The sequence below is a fragment of the Cajanus cajan genome, chromosome 1, assembly GCF_000230855.2.
Source record: "Cajanus cajan strain Asha chromosome 1, NIPB_CcT2T_4, whole genome shotgun sequence".
Taxonomy (NCBI): domain Eukaryota; kingdom Viridiplantae; phylum Streptophyta; class Magnoliopsida; order Fabales; family Fabaceae; genus Cajanus; species Cajanus cajan.
The window spans coordinates 22,750,305-22,765,840 of record NC_138517.1 but is presented as its reverse complement, the minus strand read 5'-3'; the positions used below and the strand labels follow the sequence as shown (position 1 = coordinate 22,765,840).

Sequence of the window (15,536 nt, the reverse complement as noted above, 5' to 3'; positions counted from 1 at the left end):
AAAGAAGGAAGCACACAAAAGATTAAACCTAGAAAGACACTAGAATAGATTAGTGTTTAAGCTCACTTGATTAAGTCTTTTAAAGATTCGGTCCAGCCAATATTAAGGTCCCAAAATAAGGTCAAAATGTCACAAGTCCAACTCCCAAATGCTTAGGTAATGGTCCAAGTCCACAAGTCTAGCAACAAGTCCTTTTTGGTCCAATTTTTTTTTTTTTGATACTTTTTCTTCTTTTGTTCTATTTTTCACGTCAATTTCTTTTATGCTTCTTGGGTCCAATTTCTTTTCTTTAATGTTCAGCCCGTTGTTGCTTAGGTTTTGCACTTGTGGGTGGTGAAAATTAGGTCAAATTTTAGGAGAAGAGATGAAGACAAGTGGCGTGATTTTAGAGGTGTTTAGGGTATCTTTTGAGTGGAAAATGACTTGTACTATCTAGTACAAGTTGTTGGCACAAAATTTTTCAGCACACCTCTTAGATTCTTTTAGGGTTTCTTTAGGCATAGAAAGATGACCAAATCAAGTGAGAATGCAAGGAGAGTGGGCGGTTATGCATGTGCAAGGAAATGTTTACACATGGAAATCAAAAATCACATAGAACATGCTAGGACTAGGTAGCATGCATGAATGACTCCTAAAAAGAAAGTTATATGTCACGCCCACTATGTAATGCAATATGGCATATTTTGTTCATGTGTTTCATGCAAAGTGTTTGGCACATACATGGAATTTATGTAGACAAAATATAGGAAACAAAAATGACAAAACTTTAGGTGGATTCAAAAATCAAAAAGCATGTTCATAGCATGTTCTTCATGTTCATGTGAGACTCAAGAAAATGAAAAGCATGGCAACACCTAATAATGGAAACCTAAAATGTTCAAGGAAGGTTCACAAGAAGCAAGAATATGAACCCAAACATTCGGTCATACAAAGAAAGCAAAAGAGAGACAAAGACCGAATGGAAAGAAGACAAAGGAGACAAGGAAAAATAACGTTTACCCTTGATGAACCTTGGTTTTGATACCACTTGATGGAGTCCTCCTTCCATGATTGATGTAGAGTGTGAAGGGGGAAGACCTTGCCCTTGATCTAGGCTCACAAAAGGGTAGACAAAAGGTGACTTATGATGGGAAAAGGAAGATGGGCGTGAAGTAGGTTTAGGGTGGCGGAAATGTTTAGGTGAATGGTGTTTGGTTGCTCAAGGTTGGCTCACTCCAAGTATAGGTGGAGGCCACTCTACGGTTTCACTCTCCAAGGGTGGAGAATGAAGGAGGCTAGCCGAAGTTAACCTAGTGACTAAGGAAGAGATGTTGAGGCATAAAAGCTCACTCAATATCATATAATCCAAAGTATTTACGAGGTGTGGGGGTTGGGTATTTATAGGAGGGGAGGCATCTAGGGTTGCATTTGGAGTAGGCAAATGCATTCCAAATGAAATGCAAATGAACCCTAGATGCAACTTGGTGGCCAAGGATGGAATCTTTGGGTTTAGATTGGCTATATCTAGGTGCATGATAAGACCATGCAACCTTTGCCCTCCACTTGGGCCTAAGCCTTTCTAACACCAAAAATAGACCCAATGACACCAAAAAAAACATGCATCACCCTCTAATTAACACCCTAGCCCAAAATTAAAAACCTAATCATCTAGAACACCCCATAATACAAGGGTAAAATGGGAAATACAAAAGAAAATAAATTCTAAGTCCTAAACACCCCAAAATACAAGGGTAAAATTGGAAATACAAGAAAATAAATTCTATGACTAAAATACCCCAAAATACAAGGGTAAAATAGAAAATAAAATAAATGCTAAAAGAAACTTAGGAGCTAAGGTCCAAAAATGGCCTCACTATCCCATTCCTCTTGCCTCCTTTAGTATATCACCTCTTGGTCTTCTCGGCCTTAGTGTTATTCCATCATTATATTATGTGTGCTATATGAGTAGAGATTAGTATTGTTATTGTAGGTACAACAAATGTCGTAGTATCATATGATTCACCAATAGATGTAGCTACAATAGTGGATGTTTAGTTAGTAGAAGAGCTTTCATTTCCATCCTTAGAGCTTAAACTTGAATCTTCATTTGATATATTTTTAGAAAGTTTGCTTAGGATGTTACATAGGTGCATTGAAACTAACCTTGTGTTAAATTTTGAAAATTTACATTTTATGATAGTAGAAGGTATAGTTTTAGAGCACTTAGTATCTATTAGAGACATGAAGGTTGTTAGTAATGATACTCATGTTTTATCTTCTCTACCTTACCCCATTTTTATGCGGGAAAATCATTCTTTTGTTGGACATGCAGGTTTTTACAAGAAGAAGGTCATGCCAGATTTTCACAAATTAGTCTTGCCATTGTCCAAACATCTAAAGTGGAGGAGAAAATGGAGGATCTTCCTCTAATTAAATCATGATAAATATCATACAAATTAACTCCTTCTAATTTATTTTACACTTGTGTTTTTTTTGTAGCATTATATGTTTCCTATGAAACATTTTATGCTTACATTGGAGACAACGCAAATTTCAACTGCGAAAGGGGATGCCCTCTCCTTGGTCAAGTTATTATGAAGGATTTTTACCTTCCTTTTTATTTTAATGTATATTTTCTTTATTGTTGAATTTATTTTTACATTGAGGACAATGTGAATTTTAAGTGTGACGGATGTATTTTTTGTTTTTGTTTTAGTTTATTATTTTTGTATTTTTACAGTTGGTTGTTTTTTGATTATGTTTTTATTTCTATTTTCTATTTTTATTTTATATTTTTGTATTTTGTATTCTGTTTATTTTTCTGTATTCCAATTATATTTCTTTTTTTGATTATGTTTCTATTTTCTATTTTTGTTTCTATATTTTGTATTCTGCTTATTTTTATTTTTCTGTATTCATATTTTGTTTCTAGCTTTGATTTTGTTTCTATTTTCTATTTTTGTTTCTATATTTTGTATTCTCTTTTTTGTTTATGTATTCTATTTGTGTTTTTATTTTTGTTTTCTATTTCTGATTTAGCTCTACATTTAGATTATGTTCATGTTGATTTAAGTTGATTGAATTTTGATTATAATTTGAACCGTGAAAATTTTACCGTAGCGATTCAAATCTTGAATCGATATAATTTTTTATTGAATTTTTTGTGTGTTTGCAATATTATAATTTCTCTTTACTGTCTATGAAAATCCCCTTTCTAATTACGTGATAATTTTGGATTCAATTGGTTTGTGTCTTTGAGAAGTATGACCGAGTTTGTTCCTTATATTACAAATCTTTGGAGAAAATCTAGTAATTTTTTATAGTGATTCGACAACGCTACCAATGAGTTTTGTACAAGGGGTACTTCTTGGGATTCAAGAAGTGATTTCTTTAATTTTTCTCAATGTATATTGCATGTGTGTGTGATTTTAAAACTTTGGAAAATAAAGATCAATGATATCACAATCAGGTTAATCTGCAATGTGGTAATGGTTCAATTATTATAAATTGTGGTGTAAACTTTTTCTTACCCTATCTTGAATATTTTTTTATTGCAACTCTTATACTTGATCATATGTTTGTTTGATCTAAATTGAATGCACATCATATATGATACTGCAATAAGCATTTTGCATAGTCTAAATTTAGCACATTCATTTGTAAAATAATGTTAAAAGTAGATATTTCACTTTTGTTGTTTCCAACTCCCACTTATGTCTCAAGTTATTTCACAAAGTCAAACTAGAGTCAAACTCAACAGAGTCCTCTTTCTCCATTAATTTTGTCAAGCTCGTTCCCTTGGTTGTGGTTTCGCTAGATAGTAGACAAGGATAGTGAGAATCTTGTTAATTCATTCATGTGCATCACTGATTACATGAGGAAGCCTTTGTCTACCTTAAGAGAGTTTAATGCTTAAGGTTTAAGGTTGAAAATCTTAGAAAAAATTTTAACCAAGTAAGTTTAAGTAAAATTTTTAAAGATCCAATTCACTTCCAGTTGGATTCAGCCGTTTTTTCTAACAACTGTGTCATATCATCATAGTAAAAAACTTACTTTGCAATGTTCATTAAATAATATATGAGTATTTCTTCCTATGATGGAGGTTTGATAGGTATTGTTTAGGCATTCATTTCATGTTAATCATATGTTAGTAACTCAATCCAATTTCAACTATGTTAGTATACACATGACATTTTGAGTTAACAACTGTATTTTATGTCAATAGAGTGCATTTATCATGTGTGTTAATTTTAGTTTCAAGTTCTTCTTAAGTCTCTAGCTAGTGCAATGCCATGTGGATTTGTTATGATATTGATTACACTATTAATAATAAATGCATGCTAAACCAAATGCTTACACCTTTATTAGTTTTAAGCTTAACTATTTCATAAATTAACTAACACTTTTGTTGGAAATTCCACATCAACTAGTGAGATGCTCAGAATTGTGTATATAAGTTGGGAACAACCATCACCTTACAAGTTAATTAATTAGTAAGGTGAATTTATGCCTCACCCACATTTAAGATGCTATCAAAGTTCATCCTAGCAATTATTGTTAGGAAATGACCAAAGTAGTATATATAAGTGGAGAACGACTTTCACCTTAATAGTCAATGATGGAATAACACTAAGGCCGAGAAGACCAAGAGGTGATATACAAGGAGGCAAGAGGAATGGGATAGTGAGGCCATTTTTGGACCTTAGCTCCTAAGTTTCTTTTAGCATTTATTTTATTTTCTTTTTTACCCTTGTATTTTGGGGTATTTTAGTCATAGAATTTATTTTCTTGTATTTCCAATTTTACCCTTGTATTTTGGGGTGTTTAGGGTTTCTTTAGGCATAGAAAGATGACCAAATCAAGTGAGAATGCAAGGAGAGTGGGCGGTTATGCATGTGCAAGGAAATGTTTACACATGGAAATCAAAAATCACATAGAACATGCTAGGACTAGGTAGCATGCATGAATGACTATGTAATGCAATATGGCATATTTTGTTCATGTGTTTCATGCAAAGTGTTTGGCACATACATGGAATTTATGTAGACAAAATATAGGAAACAAAAATGACAAAACTTTAGGTGGATTCAAAAATCAAAAAGCATGTTCATAGCATGTTCTTCATGTTCATGTGAGACTCAAGAAAATGAAAAGCATGGCAACACCTAATAATGGAAACCTAAAATGTTCAAGGAAGGTTCACAATGATGGAATAACACTAAGGCCGAGAAGACCAAGAGGTGATATACTAAAGGAGGCAAGAGGAATGGGATAGTGAGGCCATTTTTGGACCTTAGCTCCTAAGTTTATTTTAGCATTTATTTTATTTTCTATTTTACCCTTGTATTTTGGGGTATTTTAGTCATAGAATTTATTTTCTTGTATTTCCAATTTTACCCTTGTATTTTGGGGGTGTTTAGGACTTAGAATTTATTTTCTTTTGTATTTCCCATTTTACCCTTGTATTATGGGGTGTTCTAGATGATTAGGTTTTTAATTTTGGGCTAGGGTGTTAATTAGAGGGTGATGCATGTTTTTTTTGGTGTCATTGGGTCTATTTTTGGTGTTAGAAAGGCTTAGGCCCAAGTGGAGGGCAAAGGTTGCATGGTCTTATCATGCACCTAGATATAGCCAATCTAAACCCAAAGATTCCATCCTTGGCCACCAAGTTGCATCTAGGGTTCATTTGCATTTCATTTGGAATGCATTTGCCTACTCCAAATGCAACCCTAGATGCCACCCCTCCTATAAATACCCAACCCCCCACACCTTGTAAATACTTTGGATTATATGATATTGAGTGAGCTTTTATGCCTCAACATCTCTTCCTTAGTCACTAGGTTAACTTCGGCTAGCCTCCTTCATTCTCCACCCTTAGAGAGTGAAACCCTAGAGTGGCCTCCACCTATACTTGGAGTGAGCCAACCTTGAGCAACCAAACACCATTCACCTAAACATTTCCGCCACCCTAAACCTACTTCACGCCCATCTTCCTTTTCCCATCATAAGTCACCTTTTGTCTACCCTTTTGTGAGCCTAGATCAAGGGCAAGGTCTTCCCCCTTCACACTCTACATCAATCATGGAAGGAGGACTCCATCAGTCAATTTTGTAAGGTTAGGTTAGGTACAAATGTCATATTATAAGAGTTACCATTATTATTTCCGATTGAAGTTGATATTGTTAAATTCATTTTCAAATATTATAACATATTTTGATATAGAGAAAGTTGTGTTTTATGTGACATTCTCTACCCACGTATTAATATCAACATATAAAATATGGAAGATGAGAAAAAGTTTGAAAATAAATTTTACTGAATAAGAAAACATTCACAAATCCGCTTGGATAAAAGTATTACATATGAAAACATAACAAACCACCATGTATTAATTAAACAAATTACTAAGTCCATACAATTGACAAAAAAAAAACTAACATAAATCCTAACATGAAATAAATCAAAAAAAACATGAAATCCTAACTATAAGCTTGATGCTACATCCTATCAGAGCTCAACACCAAGCAAAGGCCTAAGCCTCATCTCTAGAATACCTACAAAACATACAAGAACATCGATAAAAGAAAGTGAAGTTAGAAACATCTCACTTTAACTAATAGTGTAAGATATAGCCTTGATAGTCAAACAAAAGCAATGAATAATGAGTCAATTTTGCTAATGAGTCAACCTTTTCTTAACCCACTTAAGGCAAGTTAGGGATAAGTTTTCCTACTTTTCCACCTACTAGTGACCCTATCAACATAAACACACTAAAAGAATCCTATTAATATAAGTGGTGTCGTTAAAATAAGTCAGAACTTGTGATTCAACCCAACCCATCACATGTTTTAAACAAGTTGGGACAAAATTTTTTACTTGTTTCAATTAAGAAAATTTTGGCTCGACCCACATATAACTCAACTCTTAGTCAAGTCGTTGTGAATTAGGTTGACTTATGGATTGACCCACCTAATTTAATTTTTAATTTTTTGGTTCCTTAATATTAATTAGTTTGTGTTTATACATTTATATCATTGACTAAATTTTAAAATACTAATTATTAATTATGATAATTAATGTTAATTTGATATTATTTGTTAATATTTTATGCAACTATTTGATATTATTTAATATTATAAGTTGATTATGGTTGGTGCTTTTGTTTTATAATTCTTTTATCCTATTTTTAACATAGTTGTAATTATAAGATATAAAATTATAAGATTTTTTTATATAATTAAATGTGATTTTTTTTTTAAATTTAAGTAAGTTAATCTATTTAACTAACTAGCTTATGGTGAGTCAAATCAAATAATTTATTTTGACAACTCTAAATATATGTAAGTCAAAAATAAGTTAGTCTATTGGATTATTAAATTTATCAACATAGACAAACTCAAAAGTCTTTCAATATAAGTAAAAAAAAAAACTGTTGGAAATAAAACCTCTTTAATAAACATATTTAAGCTCTATTAATATCATTTTAAACCTTTTATTTTTAAATTATCTTTTATTGAAACCTATTAACAATAATTAAAAAAAGAAGAAGAAATAGTTAGAAAAACCTTAATCAAACAAAAGATAATACCATCCAATAAAATTAAAGTAATTAAGATAATTTCTTTATGTTTAAGACTAATAAGCATACATGATTTTTTTTTCCTTTTACTTATATTTAAGATTAAAAAGAATGTCTTACAAAATATATCATCACATGAGTCTCACAAGCCTATCGACATTAATATTAAATCAATAATAATAATTATAATAATAATAATAATAATTATTATTATTATTATTATTATTAAATAAAGATGGACTATTCTTTAATAAACATGTTTAAGCTCTTAGACATTATAGCAATTAAATCTATTTTCACCCCCTCACAGTGATATAAGTTGATATTTTATCCAAAATTTTGGAAGAAAGGAATTAGCTATCTATTTTTCCATTTATTATATATATATATATATATATATATATATATAAAGGTAAATATATAATAAAAAAATCTAGCTTCCAAAGGGAACAAGAAGAACCACATGAGAACATTAAATGTTATTGTCTTAATTATGACACACCATATATACATACACGCCGTTTACTTTATATATTTACATTTTATATATACACTTGGTGATAGTTTTACAAATAATCATACCCGGTTTGACACATAGCACACCAAAGCCACGTGTTGGTGCAGACAAAGAAAGATGCCTCCTCCTCCCACTGTTATATAATACCACCATCTAACACTTTCTTCAGAGAAAGAGTATCATAAGAGAAAACAAGAGACTGTCAACATCAATTCTGGCTTCAGTTCAGGTTCTTCACAAGATATGCATGCTTGAGTTTAAGTGTTCAACCATACATATATAAGCAAAGAAGAAACAAACCTTAACCTTCCATGTATAACTTGTTTGAAGGCATCTCACACAACTATACATAGAAGAAATTTATATATACATCACCTCTATTCTCTTCTTTTGATATTGATCGTCTCAAGCTAGACAGGTATGCTTCTTCTCTCAACTTTTTATTTCTCATCATTGTCCTTCCTTGCCTTCTTCTTTTCTGTGTTAGACAAGAGATTTGAATATTTATTAAAATCTAATCATTCATGATCCAGATATATAATGGAATGTATTTCAGTAAGAATTATTATTATTATTTTCTTTAGATCAGAGTAGAATTGCATAGAACCTTCAGCAATCAAATTAATTAGTTTCAATTAAGTTACCTTAATTTAATATTTCCACTAAAAAAAACGTATAGTAATATAATATTTATCATTCATTTTATTTACATTATTATATATATATATATAGCAATCAAATTAATTAGTTTCAATTAAGTTACCTTAATTTAATATTTCCACTAAAAAAAACCTATAGTAATATAATATTTATCATTCATTTTATTTACATTATTATATATATATATATATATATATATATATATATATATATATATTATAACATTTGTTGTAGTGTTGGTAAAAAAAATTGTTGAATATACGAGCTTTCAATTTAAAGGGAAATCTCTTAAAAAAAGAAAAAAGAAGGTAATCATCATCATAATTGACCCCAACATAACACCACAATAAAGTAGTGAACGAAGTTTCCTTTATAACATTTTTTTGAAGACTCCTTACTCAATATAGGTAGTGGCATTTGTGGTGGGTAATAAAATTCTTCACGGTTTGTTCTCTTTTCTTTTTTGTAAAGTAAATTATTTTGACGCTTACTTTTCTTTCTAGCTGGCTATATAGGATAAGTTACGTAAGATTAAGAATATGTTAATATAAACAAGTTAGTATTCACGAAAAATAGTTTATAAGGTGGACAAAACAATATACTGACTGAATGAGTTAGTATTTGATCATTAATTATAATTTAACATGTATTTAGCTTACAAGAATAGTTTTCTTATCTAAAAAGATTTATGTGAATTTTTTAATTTTAGATTTAATATATTCATATCCATAAAATCAAGCTTTAAAAATTAAATGAAACATAAAAAAATTGTTAAGTGATTCTAAATTTATGTTACACGTGATCAACTCCTATACAATTTATATATTAAACATCAATTTTTATATAACATGAATCTTTATAAGAGTAATTTTAGAAAATTTTCTTCGATCAAAAGATTTTTAGGTTTTTTATTTAATTTTATTTTTCATAATTAGTTATAAAATAAATTTTAATATTTTAAAAATAATTTACCAATAAAAAATAATATTATATTATAATTAAATTATTTATTATAATTTAATAATTTATATTTTTAAAAGTATCTATTTATACAAATTTTATGATTTATATATTCAATCATAATATTTATTTGCATATATAATTTATTATAAATTTTAATTATATAATAAATATTTTGTTTGTGGGACTTTTTACACTTGTTAAGTCAACATGGGATATCAATTTTTATTAACATGATTTTTCGAATGTCGTAATTTAAATTATGAAGTCTAATATTTTTGTTAGACTAGAATGATTTTAGTATGAATCTATCATTATATTAAATTGCAACACTAAGTCTCCTATGGATTTAGATTACTTCAAGAGATAACCTCAACTTGATGAGAAATTTTTAATAATCAGGCTCATAGAGTATTAAATCAATATTTACACAATTAAATATCTAATTTTTAAAAATAATCTCTCTCTTAACTCTAAGTCAATTAACATGTTTAAATGTTTATAACAATCTCAGCATCACACCTAAATCCTAAATCATATATTCTAAATGAGAAACTAACGGGTTAATCAATTATTCAAAAATGAATTTAATCATTTTAACTTGTATGATAAATCAGGCAAAAAAATGTATAACTGGAACGGTTTGATAATATTAAAATTCGATATAATTAACAATGGATGAACCATAAACCTAATTAACAAATTTATTCCATTTTGACTTTTTTTAGTATAAAGTCACAAGAATTTGACCAGTAGGTAAGAATATTTTTCTTTTTGGTAACGACTAGTTGTTAAGAACATGGAAAAGTTACATGAAGATGTATATTTTAAACTTTATTATCACTATTGTGAAAAAAGGTATTTAATTAGGATGCTGGTTCAAATTAAAAGAAATATTTGCCCTGTAGCTTGGTGGATAAATAAATAGGAAAATATTAGTGTTATCAGGCACTAGTTAAAAAAATTAAAATGAAAAATATTAAAAAATATTATATGTTAGTGAATATCATTTTTAACATGATTTTTAATAAGAAATTTTCTATTATTTATATTCTTAAACTAGAACTTTACACTGGAAAAGCATATATATTGACCGGTAAGATCTACATAAAGTCAGAATTCAATTAACTAAAGAATTATTAGTTAAAAATTTAATAATAAAAAGTTTTAGTTAAAATTATTTTAGAAATGTGTTAAAAATCGTATTATTTTTTTTTATAAAAATCACATAAACTATTTTTTCATTTTTAATTTTTACCATTAACTAATTAATATCTTTAAGACATTTTTCGGTGCAAAGACTTAGGAATCATTTTTTATTTCGTCTCCTTTTGGTGTATCTAGGAATCATTTTTTATTTCGTCTTCTTTTGGTGCATTATTAAATGTTCGTCTTTACACCATTTATGTTACTTGTATAGTAGTTAGAATTTTATATTTATAAGGGACCGCCATAATAAATGCATTTTCTCTTCACACCAAACGAGGACTATATCTTGAGTTGCCCCTCGTATGTATCTAAATGTTGGATCTCTATCAACTTTTGGAACCATATCCTAAGAAGGATGTCTTTTATATGAAACCAAATTAGTTATATATTACTATGTTATTGTTAGCCATCCCACCTTGCACAAAATCTCATCCACACCCAAACCATGGACCAAATCCCACCCACACACCCCACATGTACATGCATTTTTTCTGGTATATGCTTTTTTACACTTTATTAAAAAATAACCTTTTTTGGGAAAATATAATCAATATTCCAATCTCTCTCCTTTATCTAAAAGGGGAAAAAGCAGAAAAAGAAGAAGATGCTTAATTAGCATGGAAGAAAAATGAATGTATTATTCACCTAGCTAGGAGGAAAAAAGTTGGAAAAATTCTATGGATGTGACAAAGGAAGGCAACATATATAACTTCCTCCACATATGCATGTGCTGCGACAAAGAAATAAAGGAAACACTCAACATTGTTGCATATATTCATTACATAATAAGAACCATTATGACATTATGTGAACCATCTTTGATCATGCTTCTGAGTTGTTTGCTAGCTAGAAACCTCCATTAAGGGGCCCCATGTTGCATGTGATGCATATAATTTCTCACTAATTAAGCTACGAGACTAAGAAACAGAATGTTTTTTTAATTAATCTTGTGTTGGATGTTGGAATTGGATCCATGCACATTAATTATAAAAGGGCATAGATAAAATGATGAAATAAAAATCTTAATTAGATGATCATATTATTATATAAAGAGCGCACCACCGGATATATTATTCATACAAGGTTGATCAGTTTACATGATAACATAGTGAAATATGTTCATCATATTTTAATTATAGCTCATTGAGGAGATTCATAAATTAAAATATTATCGATAGTATATAGTTACATTAATAGTAGATTTATAATAGATAATCACACTAATATTAATTAAATTATTTCTTTAATATCAATCAAGTGTTAAACATGGCTTTAGTTCATGTTTTTCTCCCCATAATGTTCTTAATATATATTTCTTTTTCCTTTTCTTAAAACTCTGTCTGGGGGAGCTGCACTCTTTCAATTATATGCTGATCATTATTAATTTAAGACAGCAAAGCTATACTAATTGAAACTAAACTACACAATTTTATATTTTCAATCATTTAAATTTTAGTTCAATAGTATACTCTTTTTTTTTTTTTTTTTTTTTTTTTTTTAAGTATTAGTCTTTATTTTACATGAATGATTAGTGTCTATTATCTTTATTTATTAAAGAATCGATAATCAAAACAAATTATAAATAATATCGTACACCATATATGTTTTCAGTTTTCATAATATATTAACAAATAAAAATATTTAAATCTCATCAGTGATTTTTTATTTTTCATAACATGTGTTTTCTTTCAATCTTCTCTCTCTCACACACATATATGCACAGTATTTTCATTATTTTTTTTTCTTACATCTTAGAATTATCTATACCTTGTCATATAGAGCATTATTTCATGATCTATATATATGAGCTACGAGACAAACACAATAGCATCAATTTTACATGAAACTAGATTTGTTTTGTTAAACATGGCTTTGTGTTATAATGATTATGTAGAACAAACATTCACATAATAACATGCATGCATCTCTGATGGTGGTATATATAATTCAGGGTGCCACCTTTTGCTGGTGATCAACATGGTTTGAATCGATCGTATGCTTTTGTCGGCAATTTTATGTTTGTCAAAATTTTGAGTATGAAGCACGAATGAATAGGACACTAAAGACAGATTTAATTATACTGATATACTACTATTTAAATATCATTAAACTTTTTTGCATTATTTTATTATATATATATATATAGAATATAAAGAATGTAACTATTTCTCTAATTAATTAATTAGATAAATAAAAAATCTGTGTTAAAATATAAAAACTATCGTCTAATATTACAACTTGCTTAATTATATCATAAAGAAACCTTAAAAAGCGTTGATTCAAATTTCAAAATAAATTATTCAATAATTGTGTAAGAAAAGTTAAAAAATAGGGACGAAGATTTTGTTAAAAAATATTTTTCAAACTAAAGTGAGAACTATAGTAACCCTAATTATCAAAAGTAAAATTAGCCTTTAAAGACTATGCATTTTTTTTTCCAAATAAATAGTTTTATTATTTTCATTTTATACATGATTGCACATTTTTTTTATCAACAAAAAAAAGTTTCATGGAAAAAGAAGATAAAGAATTAAAAGGTACACCCAACCCTTACAAAGTCTTGGAAAGACTTAGAAAAGAAAAGAAGAAAATTGCTTATATACACGATTGCACATTAACATTACTTTCTTTTATATATATATTTATAGGAAAGAGAATAGAATTAAAAGAAAATTTTGAAATAATTACACAAAAATATAATTATTATACAATAGCTAGAAACATATGTTAAGCAGCTCTCTACATAATACTTGTCAAAACTCTAACACTAATATGCTAAAGTTCTAATATTATATTATGACATGATTAGTTAACTAGAGTGTGACACTTGGCGTTAGTGGAAAGAAGACTTGATCCCAAATGTTGTTGAATCTAAACCTCGAATATTCTATAGGACTATGTCTTTAAAGAAATATATATATATATATATATATATATATATATATATATATATATATATATATATATACACCGACAACCACCCACACCAACCACCACCCTCCGCAGTTTGAATCCGACACACCCACCACCCAAGCTAACAGCCACCCACACCAGCCACCACCCTCTGTGGTCCGAATCCGACACACCCAACACCCACCACCCTCGACCCGTTGTGCCCCGAGAACGAGAGAGAAAGACAGACGTTGAGAGAAAGAGAGAACGAGACAGAACGAGAGAAAGAGAAAGAGAGAAGGCTTGAAGAGACAGTGTAAACGAGACTCCGAATCTACTTGCGATGAAGTATCAAATCAGTAAGGAAGGTGAAGTACAAATAAGGGTGGAACGGCATTCAAATTAAAACTTCTAAAAGGTTCTATTCTTCCTCGTCATAGCCACAATCTTCCTTTTCATCTATTAGACAATTAAGATCTGTAGGGTGTTCTTGGTCTGAATTGTCTTTAGCCGATTTACAAAGGGCTTCTGACTTGTTCAATCATCAACTTGTCCAATTGGTCATTGTAGCGTCGTAGCATCTCCTTCTTCTTCTTCTTCATAGTTCAAACAGAGAGGTTGCGCACCAGGTGTTTGATCAAATGACACTTTGAACAAAGTCTTTCTGTCTTATCGGTTTTGGTGTTGGAATCTTTTGCAGTGTTTCCTCATATTTGTTTCCTCAAGCTCTGGACATGCAGGATGCCATTCTAGGATGTAAGGGAGAGGCTGCGCACCATATGTTTGATCAAATGTCTTACTAAACAAGGCTTTTCTGTCTTAATCGGAGTGGTTATGGTTGCGTGATTCAGATTGCAGAACGGGAAAATGATCACGAAAAGGTCTCTAAGGGGAATGGAGGGAGCTCACGAAAATTTTGGAGGACACTTAAGAAAGATTCTGAATAATTCTACATCGTTTTTCTTCACCAATGTGGCAGATAATCAAGAGATCTCGGTGCTGTGGAAAATTTTCCAAAAATGGGGAAAGGTAGTAGATGTGTTTATTCCCAAAAAACGGGATAATCATGGACGAAGGTTTGGGTTTGTACGATTCTCTGGTGTCTACGATGTGAAAGGTTTGGAGAGGAGTCTTAATTCTATTGTCATTGGAGCACGGAGGCTAAAGGTCAACCTCACTCGTCATTCTCGAAATGTGAGGAGTAACAGTCATGTTGGTACGCGGATGCAAGTTAGTAGACAATGTGCCTCTGGCAGGGAAATGCGTAGCCATAGTGACTCATATGTGGACAAATTAAAAGGACAAACCAGGTTCAACGCTAGGGATTCAAAGGGAAATACGGTGGTATCCGCTAAGAGGGGTACTGAATGGGTGAGGAAAAAGGAGCCTTGGGCTCATCTTCATTTCTCGGTGGATGATAAGGTAATAGAGGATTGTCAGCGATCTTTGGTGGGTCGGCGCCATCGTCATATCCAGTTAGATACGATACGTCAAGAGCTATTACAAGAGGGTCTCCTGGATATTAAGGTGACAACGATGGGTGATGATATGGTTTTAGTAGAATCGGATGCTTGTGTTAATCTTAAGGATACAATGTCACTATATAAACAACTTTGGGAGAGGTGGTTTTATGAGATAATTGAATGGCATCCGAGGATGGTCTGTGTACGACGTCAAACATGGGTACGTTGTTATGGCATTCCCCTTCATGCATGGTCAGAGAAATTTTTCATTAAAATG

General features: G+C 30.2%; 1 protein-coding gene across 2 annotated transcripts in view; it reads left to right on the top strand.

Moving 5' to 3' along the window:
* Window positions 1-8,242: 8,242 nt before the first annotated feature.
* LOC109803263 (type IV inositol polyphosphate 5-phosphatase 3) overlaps window positions 8,243-15,536 on the top strand; it is a 30,414-nt gene continuing 23,120 nt past the window's right edge. Inside the window, exon 1 of one of the 2 annotated variants that reach the window (XM_020364760.3) lies at window positions 8,243-8,493. The gene's annotated coding sequence lies outside the window, so the exon portion shown is untranslated. The remainder of the gene's footprint in view (window positions 8,494-15,536) is intronic. The other variant, XM_020364762.3, reaches the window with a different exon arrangement.